At 34.3% G+C, this 21,642-nt stretch overlaps 1 protein-coding gene across 29 annotated transcripts in view; it reads left to right on the plus strand.

Moving 5' to 3' along the window:
- The window catches only part of adgrl3.1 (adhesion G protein-coupled receptor L3.1), a 338,051-nt gene that overhangs the window by 39,873 nt on the left and 276,536 nt on the right, over window positions 1–21,642 (plus strand). For 28 of the 29 annotated variants that reach the window (XM_088612815.1, XM_088612965.1, XM_088612882.1 and 25 more), the window contains exon 2: window positions 51–124. The gene's annotated coding sequence lies outside the window, so the exon portion shown is untranslated. Of the gene's footprint in view, window positions 1–50; window positions 125–13,112; window positions 13,133–21,642 lie in introns of those variants that run through there. The other variant, XM_088611699.1, reaches the window with a different exon arrangement.

The following is a 21,642-nucleotide window of genomic DNA, read 5'->3' on the forward strand; positions in this document are numbered from 1 at the left end:
TCTTTAAAGTGTAAATCTCAAAATTGTACTGTTTTTTCTTTTCTTCTTAGGTCTTGAAGGACCAACTGACTCTGAAATGTGTTGGATTTTTAAAGCTGTTTGACAAGACAAGGAATATTTACAGGTACTGTTCTTACTGTAATAGTTGATTGTTGTAAGAATAGTTGAAAAGAAAATCTGTGCATACAGTACGTCTTTGGTGGGTTTGATCATCTTAATTAATCAATCTAACTTAAATACATGCCAATACAATTATCAGTAAATACTTAATTTTCAATACTATGACAAACAACTGTGTTCTTTTTTTTTGCTTAACTTCTTACATTAAGCAGGGCAGTCCATGTAGCAAGTTGAGCCCAGGTGCAATGGAAATGAGAAAAGCCATCCAGGAACAGTCCAAAAGCAGGTCCAAAACCAGGCGAGTACAGCAACCAGGAGATCATATAGCAAAGTACCAAAGGGAAATCCACAAAAAAGTCTGAGAAAAACACAAGCGAACACAAGCCAGTTAGCCGTAGCAGCAAGCACAGGGGCTATCCAACAACAAAACCAAAACAAAGCCAAGCCAGAGAAACCAAACCAGAGAAAACCAAAACCAGAGGCATGCCAAAATCGAGACAAACCTCTACAGTTAATGAGGGCGTGATGTGAAAATATCCAAACTTGAGTGTTCCTAAGTATGAGCAGGTGGAATCGATTCACTTCTATAGCATGTAATTACGTTGGGAGACGAGGTGACGTCATTTGTCATGGCAACATTAGGGTGTCTTGCAGAGTTCTGGCATTAGTGAATGTTACATGTATATAGTGTATAGTATATAAAGTAGTGACTAAGGAAAGTTTTGTATAATTTTTGTTTAAATTAAAGACAGGCTCTAGTTACTCAAACTATTGTATGTTATGATTTATAAAATAAATTATAAATATAGTTTTCTATACATTATTTTCTCACATTAACCTTTGTTACACATCCTTTTTCGTCCCATGATTTTGTTTAGGCAGAGTTGTAGAGTGGAATTCAGGGTGGCTTTTATAAGAGAGTAAGCAAGGTCACTACTTTGTTAGAGAAATCAATTCAAGTTACGCTGCTCATGTGTTACAGTGGCTTTTTATTGATGAAGTTATGGAGGTTTTATCCTTTAAAAATAACAAGAAAATTACCAAGTTAAATTGTCAAAATGTCATCAATTCAGTACTTTTAAAAGTGATTTGAAAGTGCAGCATGTATTCTGTTAGTGAACAGTTATTTATAAATACTAGTAGTTGACAGCCAGACTATGTGCAAAGTTCCATTAATGAAATTGTGAGAATATTTTAAGAAGTACAGCCTGTTTCATTTACACCTCTCATAAGACAGGAGATTTGTTGAAACATGCAACTGCTTGTTACTTACAACTGTCACGTTACAGATTCTATTTTTTTGTGTGACTTATAAAATGCAGATCTATACATTGGATAAAAAATTGTTTAAAAACATTGTGTTGCTTTTAAGTCTTGTAGTTTTACTTTCAAATCAGTTTATAGAAACATAATTTTTATTGTGTTCTATCAAGATATGGAAAAAAAATCCTTGATTAATATGATTAATTAAAGCAACAAAACATGTTTTCTTACCATTAGGAAGTTATGGTAGCTGTAAATCTAATATAAAACACTATGTGTCTGGGGAACCTGTATTTGTATTATGAGGGTATCATGTGCAGAACAGAGAGTGAGGTCATAGGCCATATCAGAGGGTGATGTTACAGTGCTCTGAAGTCTCACTGTCTGAGCTCTAGATATTGTCTGGCGACTTGTCCTTTTGTTTCCTGTATTTTTTGTCTGTCCCGATCCTTCTGTTTAATGTGGTTATGGTTTAATGTACTAACAAAATTTTGCATAGGAATTTTCTGTAATTTGTGTTGAACATTTTTATAAGAATGCAAAATGTGATATTTTGATTAAACCATATTAGAATGATTTACTCTGTTGCTAATTATAATACTTATGTGGGAGTGTGGAACAAGCTAAAATATTCCTGTAACAACTATAGTGTTTTTCAAAGTAGATGATCAAGGTATTTTGTAATTCTGGTAAGTGTAGTTTAAAATCTCTCGGATGTACAACATCTTCATCTCTCCTAGGAGACCTCTAAACATTCAACATACAATGGCATCCTTACCACTGAAAGGGTTAAAAACACGTTTGAGTTTATACAGAACAGGAGCTGAGAGAGGTGGATGTTTGAGTCACTAAAGTCATAAGAAGTACTTTGATGAAATGTAATTATTAACAGATTAAACCCTGAAATGTATGTAATAGAGTAATTTACAGAAGTTATACCTGTAAGTGAAAAAATATTTATTTATTTTGAATCTCCAAGGCACATTTTTTTTCTTTCTTCACAAATGACTTTGTGTATGCAAGCTACAAGGATTTATAAAACCTTAAATCTTTTCTAGAGAACCTAATTTTAAGTGTATTTGTGGCTAATGAAGATTATGTTGTACATTGGATCTTTGACTTTGAGTTTTGTGTTGTCTTTATGTAGACTTACTCCATAGGTGTAATTGCTTTAACTAAGTTGTTACTCTAAGACTGTGATTTCAAATGTCAGTTTTGGATTATTTTTGAATTATACATAATTAAACACAGAAACGTCTTTCAATATTTTACCCATTGTTTTATTTCAATCAATAAAATAACAACTATAATGAAATATCAATAAAATAATTTGCTTGATTAACCAGTAAATGGTATATTTCTAGTTTGTAAATTCACAGTATTTGTGAATATTTGTCAGGTTTTACATTTTCCCTAACATTACCACAGTTATTTTGTGTGCAAAAGGTGTTCCAAGGTGTTAATGTAATTTAACTTTATCAAAATCAACAGTGTTGATTTTGATCCTTAAACAAAGGATCATTATGTCAAACACCAAATACATTGATATTGGTATTTGTATGTATTATGTCAAGTAATTTATACTGGAACTTTTGTGCTGTACTTGCTTTGTGAATGAAAAGGAATAATAATACCTTGAGAATCAGTGGAGAACACATCAATCTAAGAACAGATTATTCTTAACAATTTTCATGTTATTTTTTCCTTATACAGTATATATTTTTCTTTCATTCATGTTTTATCAGTTTTGTTTTATTATCTTAAGACATTTTAAATTAATATGAGTTTGAATTTCTAGTTCTATGAAAATTGATAAAAAGATGCAATTCTTTTAAATCTGTCTGTGGCTTTTAAAATCAACAGCTATTTAGAAGTATTCTTCAAAAATCAAATAGTCTATTAGTGCTGAAAGATGTCAAGTTAATTTTATCTGTATGCCACTTTAATAATAAACATCTTAATATGTGCTGACATTAAATTAAGACCTAAATCTGATGTACCTTCTTTGCCTAATAAGTGGTCACTTTAAATTAACTGTAATCCAAAAAAATAAGACATGATGTGAGACTGACTCTAGGCTATTTGCCTGTCGAAATGTGTGAGGTCTGAGTTACTGCCTCACATTCCCCATAATTCTTTGCCAAACCAGTAATGTCATATTTTGTTATCTCAAAAGATATCCCAATGGATTGCAGGAAGTTAAGCGGTCAATATTTATTTTTCTAGCCTGTCTCTTTACTTCAACTCCCTGTGTTATAATGTTTTTTGCACCACTGCCTCATACAAATAAAGTTGCTTGGAAATAAAAATAAATTTGTGTTAAATCCAAAATTTAAAAGCTATGCCTGTATTAAGAAATGTTGTTTTTCACTAATGGGAAAGTATCTTAACACTACTGAAAAATTGTGTGACTTGAAAACTTCTTCAGTGGCAATCATTCAATATGTATTTTTTGGCAGTGTGCACGCTTGTTTATTAATTCATAATAAGCAATTTAATTGTTTCATCGTATGGTAAAAAGGTATATCATTGAATAAAATAGTAACTCTCAAAGCTTTTCATTACCAGTCAGCTACTAACAAGCTAATCCAGATGGCTACTAGCTTAATTGGACCAATTTACAGTAACAGCTTCTTCCACCTCTTCAGGTTCTACTGCTTTAGAGACCAAACAAACCTGCTGGCAAACTGGCGCTCCAAGAAGAGCATAGGACTGCCCTTGCTTACATACTCTGTAGAACTGAGGTGAACAGCTGGGGATGTTGAAAGGGAGAAGACAGAACAAACTACGTTTCTCAAAATGTCCTTGGGCTTTCATTGGACACACCTGCAGGGTACAGTTTTTTTTAATAAAAAAAAAGAGAAGGACAAGGGTTTGCTGCAGAGAGAGAGAAAGAAAAATCTGTTTGTAGCTGAGAAGATGGAAAATCCTAAAAGTTTTGAGTGCTTCAAATCTTTTTATTGGGAAATGAGATTACATATCCGGCACAGTGTTTGTTTAGTTCAGGAGTGTGGTTAGTGAGTTTAGTTGTGTGTTTAATTTTCTCTCCAAAGTGGAGAAAGATAACATACCTTTTTTGTCTTGCAGCAGTAGACAGGAGCATGTTAAATATGGAATCCAAGTGATAAACTGTGCAGTACTAACAGATCAACATGCTAGCATAGCATACATCCAGCAGGGTTACAGTAAAGGATTCAGTTTTGATTGCTTTTATTGTATTGAAATTTCAACACCACATTCTTATTGGTTTGATTTGCATGCTGTTTATTTCCTTGCAAGCAAAGTCGTTTTTTTCTTATGTATTGTTTTTCATGCAGAACTCTTGTTAAATCCAGTGGCTGTTTTTATTGCGACTTTTTTCACTGTAGAGGTTTTTTAAAAATGATTAAAATGCTTATGCCTATAATTTTTGCACAATGCACTCCACTTCAAAAACATAAACAGACACTCCTTGGAATAGAAGCCCTTAAGGTATAGCAATAAAGGTATAAAGTTCCCAGTTTCTGTATTTAAATCATACCGTGTTGGCTGCCATTCTACTGTAGTACTGTAAGTTTTGCTACATACTGCAATGCTCTGTAGATGCTAATATTTTTTCTTTCTCAACTTTATTTTTCAGTTAAAAGTGACATTGTAAATTAATAGTAGGTAGACAATTTACTATTTTTAGGCTTGACACAATACTGTTTTGATTGTAAAACACTGCTCAACTTTAATACGATGCCTCGGAATTAAAAAACAGAATGCATATTCATGTGTGGGTCTGTGTGTGTGTAGACTATGCAGCACTTAAATGATCTCATATCACCAATCAACAACAACCTTACAGAAATTTCTTTATTTAGGAAGATCATTAGGTTTTCTGTAGTAATCGTCATATTTGACATGCATACTGTACATACAAGACCTAATACAAACCTCACTGAACTTAAGATGTAGGCCTACCATATCCTACTTTGTTGTTCAGACTGTGTAATTATTGTATAATAATAAGTAATTAAAATATGTGTATTAAGGCTGTATTATCAGTGTGGCCTCATCAGCCTTCCATCATGTCTTTTGATGAAGCTCATATTGTCCTGAACTTCTGAAGTAGGTGAATTCTTGCCCAGTTGGATGTTGGGTGTATAATGCCTACTAGGTTTTGTAAGCTTTTTTTAGAGGTTGCTTAGTGAGGAAGAATTTTAGCATTTACCTTTCTTAAGTGTATAAGATAGTGACTAGTTGGCTTTAAAAAATGCTTTTTACCCAGCAACAGTATGAAAGAACAATTGCAAGCATATTATTTGACATTTTGACATTAATGGTATTGGGCTCCAATGCAAAGCTTTGAGTAAAGAAGCCAACTTTTTTATAAAAGGAAACTGAGTTACTACTGTACATGCAAAGTAAGAACCTGTATTAGCTTCTCAGCATGGTTCATTTGAAAAATCAATGAAAGAAGATGCAGTTAAATTAGTATGTCCATATATTCCTTCTGCATTGAGAAAAAAGACAAGGATGAATGATTTATTATTTTTAGTATGGACATTAAAACATGATCAGTTTGAGATTATTTATTTAATACACTCACACAATAATTGTCTGAATGATGTTTTTATTTGTTGTACATGTTTACATGTCTTATAACTACTATATACTGTATTGTCATTCTCTGTAGTGACTTTTGTCCCATTTTACAATAGTCCTTTCATGTGATTATATACTGCTAACCATGTATATAATACCACCCAGAAGGGAATTTTCTGTTGTGTAGCTGGAGTTAAGATTAAGAATACCATTTAAGAGTTAGCCTATTAAATGTTAGTTACCAGTTTTAGGTAACTAGCAGTCTATCATTTAAGTATTCATGGAGTTGAGATGTGGAGAGGATGAAAGACTTCCTCAGCCTTTACATTTTGAAAACATTTCTCTGTGATTAGGGTTAGATTTGACATGCAGGGAAAATGGTCTTTATGGTCATTTTCACCGAGGTACATCCATGGTTGTAATTTCCTTTATTTTAAAATCCACAGTGCAAACAACAGGTGAAGCTCCTGAAGTACTGTACAAGCCAAAGGAGAATACATAAATAATTGCTTGCATTTCTTCCTGCCTAAGCACTTTACATACGAGATTAGACCTACTTCCTCTGCCGGTGTGACACCCACCCACTGGCCATCACATGGTAGTCATTACACACCAGCAGTCCCAACTACACAGCAGGTCAGGCAGAGAAATAAGAAAGTGTTCGTTGTTAACACTCCTACTCTTGCAGTTCTATTGGATCTTAAATTACCAGGTACTTAGGATCAGGCTTTAATCTCTCATTCATAGGATTGCATTTCCTACAGCACAGTGTCCCAGGTTGCTAAATTTGTTTTTTTTTCATTCTAGTTCTGGAAGGGAGTGCCACCTACTAGCCCCCCCCCCCCCCCCCCCCCCACCAACAGCAATCCAGTTCTCCTTAAATGTTTCACTTTCCAGTATTAACCTGCCTCAGCCTTACTTCACTAACTTCACTACTGAGATTTAACATGATCAGGCTAGAAGATTGTAATGATGTGGAGGGTTTCAAAGGACAGTGTTTGTGTAAATCAGTGTAAATCAGAGTCTTAACAGCTGTGGTTGTCTTAAAGATGACAGCAAGCACATAAAAAAAGTTGTTTCAGCTTTTTTAGTATTTTTCATTTCTTTATGACTCTTGATAAATGATATCTAGATACACTTTGGTGTTTTTACTGATTGGTAATTACCCTAAATTAGCTACTTTATAGAGATAATAACAATGAAATATATATATATATGAATAAGTTTTCAGGTGGGTACAGTAGCTGCGTCAGCATGCGTTGGCTGCAAAGGAACAAGTAATAGGTTTATTCCATGCTGAAAAAAAAGGAAGAAAAAACAATATGTTTCGGCCGTGGAGCCTTCTTCAGGTGTGCTAAATAATAATCTTACCGTGAAAACTGAGTGTGGTCTACGTTTATGTGGTCCCGTTTCTTCTGTCAATTAAAGTTCCCCTTTACAAATGCCACCTAATGACTTTGGTATTTATCTTGTAGAGCTGATAGTCTTAGATTCACATCTGCAGTTACAGTTTGTTATCATTAAGAATAAGTGGAACTTCGTCAGTGATTATGAATGTAGGGCAACCAGTTTTGTTTAGCATTTTCTGTGTTCATGAGAGAATTTCATATGCATACCAATGACATTTAGATTCCTTTGGCAGGTTTTACTTACAGTACTTTAAAAAGAGGACCTTAAGTAGGAGTCTTTGGACTGTTTCCACCATATAGAAGAAGTAGCTCTATGTATTCTGAAAAAGCCCTTCTGCTGTAAGTAGTAAGGATGTATAGGTATCCAGATTATCTGTTTTTTTCTTCAGTAATACTGGTAGTTGCATCACTTTAATTTTTTCTCATTCTGATGGTTATCCTGATGGTTATATTTTCTAAGTAAAGAAAAATGGGGAGAGAATTTTATTAGTATCTAAAAATCATTAAAATGAAATAGAAATTAGTTGAAGAAACTTCAACTAAAATCGCAGTCTCTTAGAAATATAGACAGCAAAGCTAAGCATGGGACAATGATTACAAAGCCGGAAGCACATTGTAGAGATTAGAGACACCTCTGGCTTTGAGTTAGGACTGGTATATCGCTTTGGTTAACATCATGGTTTTCTCACCTAAGAGCAATACTTTTAAGCACTTTTTTTTCCATTAGAACCACAGTACCTCTTAAGAGAAAGCCTATTAAATGCAGAGGTTTTCTAAATGCCGGAGGCTTATATAACATTAGCCACAAAGTGCTGTGATCAAAGAACATCCCTGGTAACGATGGCCCTTCACAAAAGTCGCAAGCCTCTTGCTAATATTGAGAAGAATATTTTAGTGACCAATACACAAACTTAGAATGAATATCAAGGGTTTTAAAGTTTTTATTCATAATTGTAATGTGTTCAAAATTAAATATTTGTATATTTTGTAATAGTGGTGAATTAAACATTGTGCCATGTGGAATATATTTTACTGCTTTGATGAAATAAAAGTCATGACACAACTGTACACTCTTCCCTTTGCTATTAAAAAACATGTCCACAGTGTATGAGTCTCTAAGAGACCTACATCTTTTTAACCCTATTTCCAGCTCCCCTATCCATTTCCCACACCATTGCCTTATATTCCTTCCCTTTCCTGCATTGCCCCACACACCTGAGGATGTCTATGCAGCTGAAACAATGTTTTCTTACATCTTCTGCATGCAACTGACATCTTCTTGTCCCTTTAAAGGGCATTAATGTTTTTAATTTTATGCGGAAAATAAACCCTACTTTTTCCCATCATGGAATATTTTTAATTTAGTTTAATCATACTTATTTTTGTTTGAACAGGCTATTTTTAATTCCTAGCTCTTAGGTAATAAAGGATAAAAAGTGCTTACATATTAGGAGATTGTTGGTCCAAGGTCCAAGAGATTACAATTTAGGATTGGATGAAAGGGAAATCGATTTATTAGATTGACTAGGCTGTTCATCCTGTTTTTAAATTGAAGAGAAAAAATAATTGATAAGCAGAGTATGGATTTCTATAATGGACATCAGTAGACTAAGGGTACATTGTATAGGAATCAGTCAGCACTGCCTGTTAATACCAGGTTTACGATATTTGAAAATGTCAACTAAGAAAACTGCAATCTGTTTCAGTGTTCCTTCAGATTTATTTACAGCACCAGCAAAGCAATAAAACTTGGAATTTATGGCTTACTTTTTAATTAGAAATAATGTCTTGTAGAGTTGAAGTGATGAATTACTTAATCAATGTATTGATTGCAGTACTCAGATGAGGAACGGCTTTATTGACAGTTTCTAGAGTAGTCTAACGTAACACTTTGTCTTTCAAAGAAATATGTTGTTTGTTTGGAGAGAAACTGTATATCTTTTCAAGCAGCTGATGTTTGTTAAAGGACAATATTTTCTGTAAATTGGATGAGTTTTACTGTCACTCAGTCAATGTAAACAGTCGTTGAACTTTCTTTAGTTTTAGGATATCATATAAGCCAACAATGGTTTATTTCAGTTTGCACACTTCAAAATGCTTGGTTGTTTAGGGACTACATGCTGAGCAAATCTTTGAATGGGTATTTTTGTTTACTACTGCATAATTTAGTCGTTTTAAGTGGAAGAAGGATCAACTGAGAAGTAAATAAATGTGCCTAGTATATGAATGACAGACAACCTTGAAAATCATCACTGGAACAAAACCAGTAATGACTAACGTATATTTTAGGAGTTTGCTTATATCCCAATGAATGCGATTAAGAGACAAAATACAGAATGTACTGTGTAGAGTGTTTTGCATGACTTGCCTAGCTAAGCCTATCCTTCAGATACAGTATTTATATTGCCAAACCTTCATATAGGCTGCTCAGCCCATGCCCAGTCTTGCTTACCAAGGCTTGTCTATCCTTCATATAGGCTCTACTACTAGTGCTGAGCCAGTCTGCTGCAAGAGTATGGATGAGAAGGCTGGGAGATGCATGAGAAATACACAGAAGGAAGACGTCTGTGTGAGCAGAAGAAGTGTGCAAGATCAGGATCTAACCTTCCCCAGCCTTTATAAACACATCACTAAAATATAGGATCATTTATTAAATGTTAACAATTATGCAGTTGAAAGTAGAAAGACCTTCAGTTACCATAATAGATACATCATCCATTACTGCAAAGAATGCCAACATTTTTGAAAGACTAAACTACAGTAAATAGGAAGATACAAATTAATAACAATTGGCTGAAACAATGAATCGTGTATTACTTAAAGAACATAATATACAGTAGGAGTTTTATTATACAAAACATATATTAGAAATAGATGCTTCTGCATTCCAAAATAATTACGTTTAAAACCAAAGACTATGATTTTCTGTTGTACTGTTCATGGAGCAGGAGCATTTATAGTGGTTTCATTCTGAAAGGTCAAGGTCATCTAATTGTAGGATTTTGAGATATGAGCACAGGTGCTATAAAATCATAGCCATTTATGGCAAAATCTATTGTATAAAATAAATTTTATACAATTTTATGTATACAAAAATTTATACAAAATAAATTTTACATGTAAAATAGATTTTACAAATACAAATTTTATTGTATTTACAGCTGCTTTAATTATTTGAAAATGTATAAAAACATTTCAGTGTTCTTGAGGTAATTTGTTTTTGCCCAGTCATCTTTCCAGATGGAACAGCATGACTAAAATGAGTAGCTTGTGAAATGTACTGTGTGTTTTATCACTTGTTCCTGAATGCTCCTTGTGTCTTGTTTAATATTAGTTTCATGAGGGGCATGCCAAAGATGCTAATCAAGATTCTTGAAAGTTATACATGATTCTTGGATACAAATGTTAGCCCATATTTCATATGGACAGAAAGTCAAAGCTACAAATGTAATCAAGTATTGTAATGCATTTTCACTTTGTTGTACATTCTGTATCTTAGAGCTATAGATCTTAATCCTGGTATTTCCTGTAATCTTTTCAATAACCATTTAAAGAGAGGACATTTTATAGTTGATTGTGTTGAGTACTTGTTATAATGTTTGCCATTATTACCTTTGTTATTGTTAGTAGTAACTGCAACATGACATCTACAGATACTAATAAGAAGAGATAGAACAATAAAAAGTTCCAATTGCTATAGTAATTGGGCAGTTAGGATTTTATAAATCAGGTTTAGTCCTCTCCTGAATAAATTCCACAAAATTATACTGTTGCAAAAGAACGGTCAAGTAACAGTAAGGGGAATGAACTGCTAAGAAAGTTATGCAATTGGTTAATTCTTTGACTCTTTAATTTAAGAAAAACAGTAAAATCCACACTACATCAGGCCTGTATTTGCATTTTTCTCTATACATGTATATATGCATGTTTAGTACAAAGGTGTATGTAATTTCTGTTCTTCAGCACGCACCTACAGTATATACAATGCACAGTGTTTTATACATAGCCAAACGGCTCTCTCTCTTTTGCAGATGTTTCTTATGTTCTTATGTTATAAAAAATGGAAGATGTAAGTGCATGTTTGGCATGTTATGCCACAGTTAAATCCTTTCAGCATAACTGCAAGAGGCTATCCTCTCAACTGAACTGTATACTATAAAGTGCCAGTCTTTCATCCAGTTGGATTGGGAGTGGTTGAAGGATGCCAGTTTTTGTGCCAGTTTTTGGTCCTGTTAAATTAGGATACAGAAAATGTCAGGCTTGAGAACAGTATGATAGAAAGCAATTCTCTCTGAGCCTGATCTTTTTTATTTGGCTTTGCTTTCTCTGAAATGAAGACTTTGAAAATTAAGCTCAGCATTTACAAGGAGTTTATAGTCATGCATACCAAGGCTATTTAAGATTGGCTATTTCTTTTCCATTTCCATTTGTTTTTGATCCTGCATTTCCCTCCAGGGATACCAATAGACATAATAGAGATGGTGTACTGTATAAAGAATATATACAGAAATATGAAGAACAGAAATACGAAGAACAGAAGTCATCCATCTTTAGGTTTTCAACTGAAAAACATTTTATTTTCTTTCTATTGTCCAGCACTGCCAGTTGTTCAAAAGAATAACCAAGCGTTTAAAGAAAATCTCTTAATTAGTTCATGTGGTAATTACTGTATGTGAATTAAATCCAGCATCTATAGAAGATGTTTCACACCTGAAGAAGGCTCCACGGCCGAAACGTTGTGTTCTCTTTCTTCTTTTTTTCAGCATGGAATAAACCTATAACTTGTTCCATAGAAGATGTTTGTCTTTTAAATTTGATAAAATAATTATTTGTTCCTTCGTGCCTTTGTCTGTTTGACAGTGTCAAAATACATACCGTATGCACATCTTGACCCACACTCTACCTTCTCCACCTCCTTTTTTGTCTGTCTTGTTTGTACTTACCTCTATCCTAATCTCCAGCAGAATGGTAAGCCACTGTATATTATGAAGTTGTCAAAAGGGTTTGAATTTCCTGAAGGCAAATTATGTAATATAACAGATGTTTCCCTTTTTGTCTGCTTTCATTAAGCTATATTGTTAGTTAGCAGTTGCTATTAAGGAGAATAAGAATATAGGATGAGATACCTCAATTTAGCACTAGTAAACAAAGCAGAAGCATTTAAAACTGATATGTTGTGAACTGAAGCTTGCCTTCTCTGTTTTTTTCTTATCTCTTTTTTCATTTTAAGATAAATGTTGTGTGTTAAAAAAACAATTGCTTTTTTAATGGATGAATATTTTTATAAGCTTCAAATCCAAGGCCATGATGACCAGTATTGTTTAGTGATATGAGAGCCCTCCACTACCTTTTGGTGTAACATGAGACTGTGAAATTCAAGCCCTAATTGTGTAGCACCATCTGCCAACACAAGGGAAAACTTAGCATGTGACGCCTTCAAGCAGATTCCATAAAGAGCAGATGTGTGATAGAAGAGTAGGTGAATAATGAAGGGGTTGTAGAATTGTAGGGGAATTTGCATATTAACTGAGCTTTTAAAGAACCCTGCCACTGTAAAATAACAGTTGATATTTTATCTAACTTTAAATTAAGTCTTTCTGATGAGAAGGGTTGTTGTTGTTGTTGTTTCTCGAGCTTATAAACTTACAGATAAGGGTTATTTTCCTTTCTTTTTTGACAGCTACTGAGCAGAACTTTTAGTCTAGTGATTGAAGAGATCCTGTATAATTGGGGTATCCAATAGTAATCCTCGATCCCCTGCAAACAGCTGGGTAAGAATGAAAACCTGGAAATATATAAAATGCTCAGTTTGATTTAATAGATTGACTTGACCAATCTAAGATTTTCATTTTATTTTCTCTTAATGTTTTTTTCTCGGCTGCTTTAGCCATAATATTTGGGTCATCGTCATGCTGTGTGGTATAGTGCCACACAGTAAGTTTGGAAGACCGTTTGTGTCAATAAGCAGACAAAATGTTTTTGTAAACGTCAGAATCTATTCTGCTGCTGCCTTCATTACTTAAAACTTGAATAAAGATGAGTTTGTTAGTTTCAATGGCAGCCATGCATGCCCAGGCCAGGACATGGTATTAAGGATTGTAGGAGTAAGGAACTATCTATCCATGTTTTCAAAGCTGATATTATCACATATTTTGAGAACTTTGGATTGGATGAGACAGCCCTCTCTCATTTATAACATTACTTATGTATGTATGTCTTATTGTATTTGTTATGATTCAAATACATTATATACATGGACCAAAGCTAGTAATAATTATGTAAATTATTTTATGTAACACAAGAAGCACATGCAGGGGTATGTTGCAGTATTCTGAGACACATTTTCAAGCAAAAAAAGCTGACAAAAAGGTAAAGATGTTGGCATTCTTTACACAGCTTTCTAGATTCTGTCGCATGGCTCTTCTCATAATTCTTATTCAGTGGATGTGTTGCTTGACAAAAAGACTAAATTATGCATAATTTATTCAATACCGTAAAATTTGCCTTGCCAGGTCATGTAAAACATTTTTTTTTCTTTTATAAGAGATCTCACTTTTATTTATAATGAATCCTACATGCAAAATCCAGTTTAAACAGCTTTGTTCTGAGAAGCTTTAGGTGCATTTCAAATCATTCTCTTTTAGTGGAGATCCTCATAAACAGCTGAATGACCAACTGAACATTAACAATATTTTAAAAAGATTTCTGCCTTGGTCCTGCACCAGTCACAGCATTCAGAAACTAATTTGGTAACAATCAAAAAATTGGGTGGATCACTCAGTCGTACTTGATCATCTTAATGAATGAATTTGGCAAGTAATACAGTATATTAAATTGGTTTAGATTATACCTTCCAACCAGTGTTTTTCACTAGCAGAGTCCAGGTTTAGCAAATGTTCGATTTGGTGTCCCTCAGGGTTCTATGTGTAGTCCAGTATTATCCTTTTGATGAAAAAAGATTAAAAACTGTTTTAATTTTTACTGCCGTGTCCATTAAACACAATTATACAGCTCTGTGAAACCTGGTAACATTACAATAGAAATCAGTCTTTCTTGAATGCATAACTGGTATAGCATTTAAATGCATTTAGATGTTACCTAATTTTCTGCGGCTACAGTAAGTAACTTGGCATTTAGAAAAACACTTAGGTGACTTAACTGTTAATTTGAAGTTATATGGGTTTTATTTTTTACTACATTTTGATTCACACATAAACAAGACTTCAATGGTATATTTTTATAATCTATGTAAGAACAAAAGATTGTGTGCAAACAAGTGGGTGAAAAAAGTTATTTGATTTTTAAGATGAAGCCCTCATCCAACTGTTACTTGAAAAGAAAATCAAGGTATCAGCTTCAACAAGATGACTGGGTAGCTTTTTCCAAACTCCTTTATGTACTGTATAGAAAAATACAAATATTTTAAATTCTTTAAGGACACAGTGTACTTTATAGTTCTGTTCTGTGGTTCACGTTGATTCTGAAAATCTAGAGATTTACAGTATCTTAAGTGTTTCTAGTATAGGCATTTCGTTTGCATCTTAAATGATAATTATATTTAATATAATTGAGTATTTTTATATTCTAGATAATATATATTTAATAGATAATTTTATGTTTGTTGCGAAATCTAGCTGAAATGGTCCTTAATAGGACATAAGAAGAGCAGTTGTAAATTACTTCCTAGATTCTCTACATTGAGTTCCAGAACAACATAGAATCGATTTCAAAATCCTATTGTTCATGTTTAAGTGACTAAGTGAAGTGACAATACAGCACCTGTCAAGGGTTTTCTCCCTGTTAGCCTCAGTGGTTCTTAAGGTTGATTTGTAGTGGCCTCAGCCTATGTACTTTGAGGGTGAAACTCTGGAGGAAACGAGAAGTTGCTTTTCATGTTAGAATTCTGTGATTGTGTACTTCATTGCCTGATCACAAAGTTTGTCCACAGTTGAGAATTTTAAATCAAGGCCTAAAAATATATTGTAATAATTTGGTCTTCTGATTCTGTAAACTGTTCATTTTTGATACAGTTATACTTTTTGAACATTTTTAGGTTTACTTCTTTATGTACTGTGAATCATTTTTATTTTTGTAACTGCCTTTCTGTTTTACCTTTGTGGGAAGCACCTCAAACCAAGTGGCTTAATAAGCATTCTGTAAATTCGAACTTGGTTCATATACTGTATGTAATGAACGAAACAAAAGCAGCATAGTTCTGTTTAATTATTTTTTAAATGTGTAATTCAATTTTGTGGGCATGCTATAATAGCCGTAGGTTTTAGATTATTATATGATTCGACTTTATAATACTGTGCTTAAGAATTTCAGTATTGAAGAAGCATTTATTCTTAATGAGAAACTGTGAAGTACTTAAATTATTATTGTGAAGCTACACTTTAGGTAATCCTCAAGGTGTTAGCGTTTGATCACATGTGGGACCTGGCAGTGGGAATCGGAGAGTATTTTCTGAAAACAACTTGGAAGAAGGTTTCCCTTGGGAGGTTAGTATTCCATGAAGGATCTGTCTATTTATAATAATCCCTTCAATACAAAACAAGTCTTACTGATTAGTGCAAAGTTCCAAGATTGTTGTGAGCTTCTCTTTTCTACTCGTGTTCGTTTTTACTCCATATATGCTGAAGGTCTTCTTAAGGAAAATGTCAAGTGAAAATTAGTTTCTGTGTTGGTGCTTAGGAATTAAATGTATGTTTTGTCTTTGATAGATAAATATATTACTAGAAATGCAGTCTTCAGCAGGAGTCACAGCCTCCCAAATGTGATCACGTTGTAAATTACGTGCAGGGTAAATACAGTACAGTTGTCAGTTTGGCACTGTGCTCCAAAGCAGGAGACACAAACTGGTAGTTCATGCTCTGCCAGCTGCCGAACCAGTTGCTGAAGACATTGATTTGTACTGTAGGAGTTTGATATTTAAAATTTTATAATTCTGATAGCTAAAAGTAAGAAGTCATAGAAAATTGTAATTGCTGCTGTGACTGCAAAGCAATTAACTGAATAACAGTACAAGAAAACATTGCTTTATTATTGCAATACACATTTCAGACATTGGAGGGAAACACCACTTGGCTGCATTGCACTTTTGTTTTTACACCAGCAGTGTGTTAACAGGCTACTTGAAGTATGTTATGCATTTCCTGTGTTTTGGAAAGTTTGAGTGTTGCATTTACTTATGTAATACATTTACAGTTCATTATTTCTGCCACAGGTACTTTGTTCAGGGACCATTGTAAATGTCGTTTACTTCAAAATTTCAACGATGACTATCCACAGTTTTCTGTGGGTTGCCATTGTGATCTATGGTCACCTGTATGTTCATGACTACCACTCAACGGTTTCAGTCTATTGTTTTTTGAAGAACAAATATATTTTTAGAATAATATTGATAGATAGGAATGTAATCCCAAAATATGCAAAACAAAGAATTAAAATACTTTGAAGTAGAGAGGGAAAGTTTGTTATATAAGTTTGTAAATATAAGCAATATGTGCAAAAATGGTGATTTAAAAATACATTTGTTGGTAGAAATTTTTGTTTCTCTTCTTTCTTAACTCTAAAGACGGCATCACAAATTCTCAGATGATTACTTTTTTTTTACATACATAGGCCATTTCTCAACAGCGTATTTTCTCTAGTTATTAGTCTTTCTTTCTACTCTAGAATATGCGGGGTTACATTTTGTTTTAAAACACAGCTCACGTTTTTGATGTTGGACTGCAGTCAGCTGCAATGCAATCGATCAATAAGACATTAAAAAAACAGCTGTCTTATTTTGCATTCCACATACTTGTTTCCCATGAAACACAATGTATTGCTTCATCTCCATTTGCATCAGAAATCACAATATGGTACAAGCTGTTTGGACCCTTGTTTAATCCTAACTAAAGGCATTAATTACTGTTGACCTCAGCATGGTTAGATTTTACAGTTTATGTTGGACCAAGCCTGTGGCACATTTCTAAAGATTTTCTTTGAGATTGTAATGTATCAAAACATGAGGTTTGAGGTAAAGCAGCCCATAACATACAAAGGAGTGGAAATCATAGCACTATGACATTAAGAATATTTTGTACACTACTTGGCTGGGTACAGCCTAATTCAGAAGCAGTTATTTGAGTAATTTGTTTTGGACTGTGTCATTCAGATGAGTGTAACTTTTAGGAAATAGGCCTCTCTTTTCCTTTCAAAAAGTCACTCACTGTTTTTGTAAAGGAGTTTGCTAAATTAACTTTGCTTTTTAAATTAAGGTGAAGTCAAGACAAAATTCACTCACTGTTTTTTTAAAGGAGCATGCTACAGTACATACTGTATATAACATGATGCATTCGGAGTACTATGTTGTTTGTCTTCATTTTCTGCAGTATACTGTACTTGTTAAAATAGTGTTTTAACTGTATTGCTTTTAATTACAACTTCATAATGTTATTATAAAAAAATGAGTTTTTTATGGCTCTTGTCTTCAACATTTTGTTGTGAACTGACCTTTTATTGAAGACATGACATAGATAAATTCATAGTGTTTATTAAAATATGTGATCAACAGAGGTGCTATAGTGAAAGTCACGTGATGGAAGCACCTGTAGCCGAAGTTTGATGCAACATGAGCTGTACAGCTCCAGTGTACATTTTGCACCAGGTTGCAGATACTGTCTTGTGCAATTCTGTGCCGGTAGTTTCGTATTAGCCTAGACAAGCATGTGCCTGTTCACTGGTTCCTGAGTCCTAGATGCCACACATTTTTCCAGCTCACCCCTCAGTGCTCAGCAAGGCTCAGTTCAGGCGAGTAGAGCATCACATTCTCATCTCACAAAAAAGCTGTTGTTATATGAGCAGCATTATAACATGCATTGCCCTGCTGGAATGTATCACATCAGGATTTGCCTGCAGGAAGATCAGCGAATGATGTCTTAGGACTTGATTAATGTAATACTGTGAGGTCGGGTAGCCATCAATCAAAAGTGGAATTTTGTGGCAACTAGACACTCCTGCCCAGACTGTCACATTTGGACCTTCCTGTTGACAGGTCTGTTGCACACAGCAATTTTCATTCTGCATCTCAGTGCCTTACTTGCTGATATCCATTAACATAGACTACACAAAACCTTGATTCACCACAAAAGAAGACTTGGCTTTACTGGTGGTGAGTCTCACTGACATAGGAGTGTTCTTTTCTTGAAAACATGGGCAAATTGGTTCCTTTTTTATTTCTTGATTTTCACTAGGTTTGGTATTCAACAGGTTGGATCACCTTATCACCTGTGACCAATCAACTCAATCACAAATGAGAAGTGATATAGTAGTTTTTATGCACTGCTCAGCATTTCTCAAGAGAATCACAGTCAGTCCTCAGAACTCAATGAAAATGATACCGAAACTTGACATCAATATACATAATCCATTTACTTTGTTTCTAAAAACATACATGCATAGCATTGTATCTTTTGGAGTTCACTATGTTACTGCATATTTTTATTTATATTTATACCATATACTACTGCAGTGTTCTGTTTATATCCGATGTATAATGTGATACCATAAAAGACTGTGCCCTCGACGGACGTTGCTTTCTTTAAGCCCTCCTCTTACCAAAGAGGAGGTAGCTCTTTGGTAGCTCACAGGAATCTGGACACCAACAGTCACTGTAGTAGGCATCGGCTCTGTATCCTGCTCTAGTCTAGATAAATAGAAGTATAAACCAGGAAGGAGGGTGGTGAAAGTACAAGAATAAAGCAGGGGAAGAAGGCAGGCAGAGTTAACAGGGAAGTCTGCAAGATAGAGGCATTTCAATACCAGCCTTAGGGCTAAAAAGTTAAAGCCGCTCAGCTATAAAATAGGTGGCAGAGCTACTGCCCATGCCACTGCACTGCATCACAAACTGCTGAACTACAATACCAGCTTTCAGGCTGAGGAATTAAGCCACTCGGCTATAAAATAAGTAGAGGTGCTAAAGCCCATGGTGCTATAGTACAGCACAAGCTGCTACAATACAGCACAAGCTGCTACACTACAATTCCTGTTTTATGGCTAAAATCACAAGCTGCCTGGCCGTTCAGCAAACTTGTTGGGCTAAAAGAGGAGACACCATACTACCACACTAAGCCAAAAGGATGTGACCCTGGAAAGAACGGCATCCGTTAGCTCTGTGAAGACTACACCCTTGGAACATTATGAAGATGGTCCAACATGCCTTATAGAGAGAGCCTGTGAAACAACCTCAGCCAAATCTGAATAAAGTGCATCTTTCTCGTTGTGGGTCAGGGATTTGTCTAGAACCGTGCCCATATTGTGTGCATCCCTACGTGGCATCACAATATATGCAATGTATATAAACTGCAGTAGCTAATCCAGCTAAATTCAGGAGATAGTTGAGATGTACAGTATATACATATTCAAACTAATGTAAAATTGGTTCACCTTCCCTTCAGGCTTGTAGTGTTATTACAAGCATTGCTTTTGATTGCTCACTTTCCTATTCATCTCATTTTTTCTAAGGATGCCAATATGGGGACCAAGGCTTTTTACATTTTTTTTACCTTTGGCATCACCTCAATGTATTTACATTTTCATGAATTTTCTTCACTTCATTTGTACATTGCCACCATCTATCTAGTTTGAAAATGAATGAATGGGAGGGGTCTGAGTTTTCATTGTATACCTGGATTCCCATTCATATTCCTACTTGTGAAAACCATGTGATAGAAACCAAAACAAATATATGATCTGGGTGCTATATGATATATTGATATGGAGCAATCCATTACAACAAAAATGTGCTTTTGCTCAATATCTAACCTGTACTTCTTGAATCACCATACTGTATCATAATTGGGCTGTACAGATAGTTTCTGTGCATTTATATTTATGTTTTTAATAAAAGTAAGCTTACCAATTTAATTAAGGGGAGATATTTAAGAAGGCCAGATTATGCATGTTTCAAAAATAATGTAGCCATCCAGAGAACCTAGGAATCTGTGGTCACCTGTGAATAGACCTTTTATAGTACAGTGTACCTGTTCTCCTCAACGGGGAATTTGATCGGAAATCCTAGCACAAAGTGCCACCTACTGGTCCACCAACAGCACTTACAGCAGTACAGTCCCAATAATAACCAGACCAAGCTAACCTGCTTAACTTTTGAGATCTGAAAGGACCATGCCACAGGGTGGGGACAGTGCTGTCAAATGTCACATGATGAGTTTTTAAAATGTTTTCTAGTAAAGTTGTATTTTATGTTTTATGCAAAATAGAGTTAAACAAATTGCAGCATTTAATTTTAATGGTAAGAGTAATAGGTTTATTCCATGCTGAAAAAAAGAAAAGAGAAAACACAACATTTCGGCCGTGGAGCCTTCTTCAGGTGTGAGCCTTCTTCCTTTGCAGCCTATGCATGCTGATGCAGCTACCAACCTGAACATTTAATTTTAATACTTAAAGCAAATCCTCAGGTTGGGTTTTATTTAATTGTGCTGAACTTGCAGTCTTAGTATTTCGGGTATCTTAACATGTACTGTATACACAATTTTACTGCATTTCTGAAAATAAAATTATTGTACAATTTTGAGGCTGTAAGCTAAATTTTAAAATGTTTAAATTAATTATTACAGCGCACAATTTCAGTTCTGCCTTTTGCTTTTGTATGTCAAGGGTTGGATTCTTGCAGTGGCATGGCTGGAAAATGTTGCATTAATATGAAGCAATATTAAAGGTTCATACAGCTACATAAAGAAAGTCCAAGATAAATTATGCTTGTTAAAGTTAATAAATTTGTTTCGGGATTTTTATTATACTCTTAAATAGTTGCAGTTTTGATGCAAATGTCAGTGATTTGTGCAAAATGAAAATCAAGTGTAGTATTTCTGTCTCTTTACCCTATATCATTTAATTATGTTTTGTTTTTAGGGATTTTTTAGGGATTATAAAACAGATGAAGGAAACTTTGTATTGTCTAAGTAATTCTGGGAGCTGGCCGGTACCTTAAGAGAGCATATCATTGACTAGGATCTATTAAAATTAAAATGTGAGGCATGATTCAGTTTAGTAGGACCTTTAGTATTTTCTCAAACGCAGGCAGCATATGAAACCAATCATGTCGAAATTGGCATTTCATGAAGCACAGCAGAAACTTCCCCATTGTTTTTTTTTTATCAAAATAAAATATGCATGACATAGAAATACATAAAAAATAGCCCTTATTTAAAAATTATTAGCTACGATGATCTCAATTGTATGCGGCTGCCTGGGTAATCCTGGTCTTAATCCACTA

The sequence above is a fragment of the Lepisosteus platostomus genome, chromosome 1 (genome assembly GCF_059453375.1).
Source record: "Lepisosteus platostomus isolate fLepPlt1 chromosome 1, fLepPlt1.hap1, whole genome shotgun sequence".
Lineage (NCBI taxonomy): Eukaryota > Metazoa > Chordata > Actinopteri > Semionotiformes > Lepisosteidae > Lepisosteus > Lepisosteus platostomus.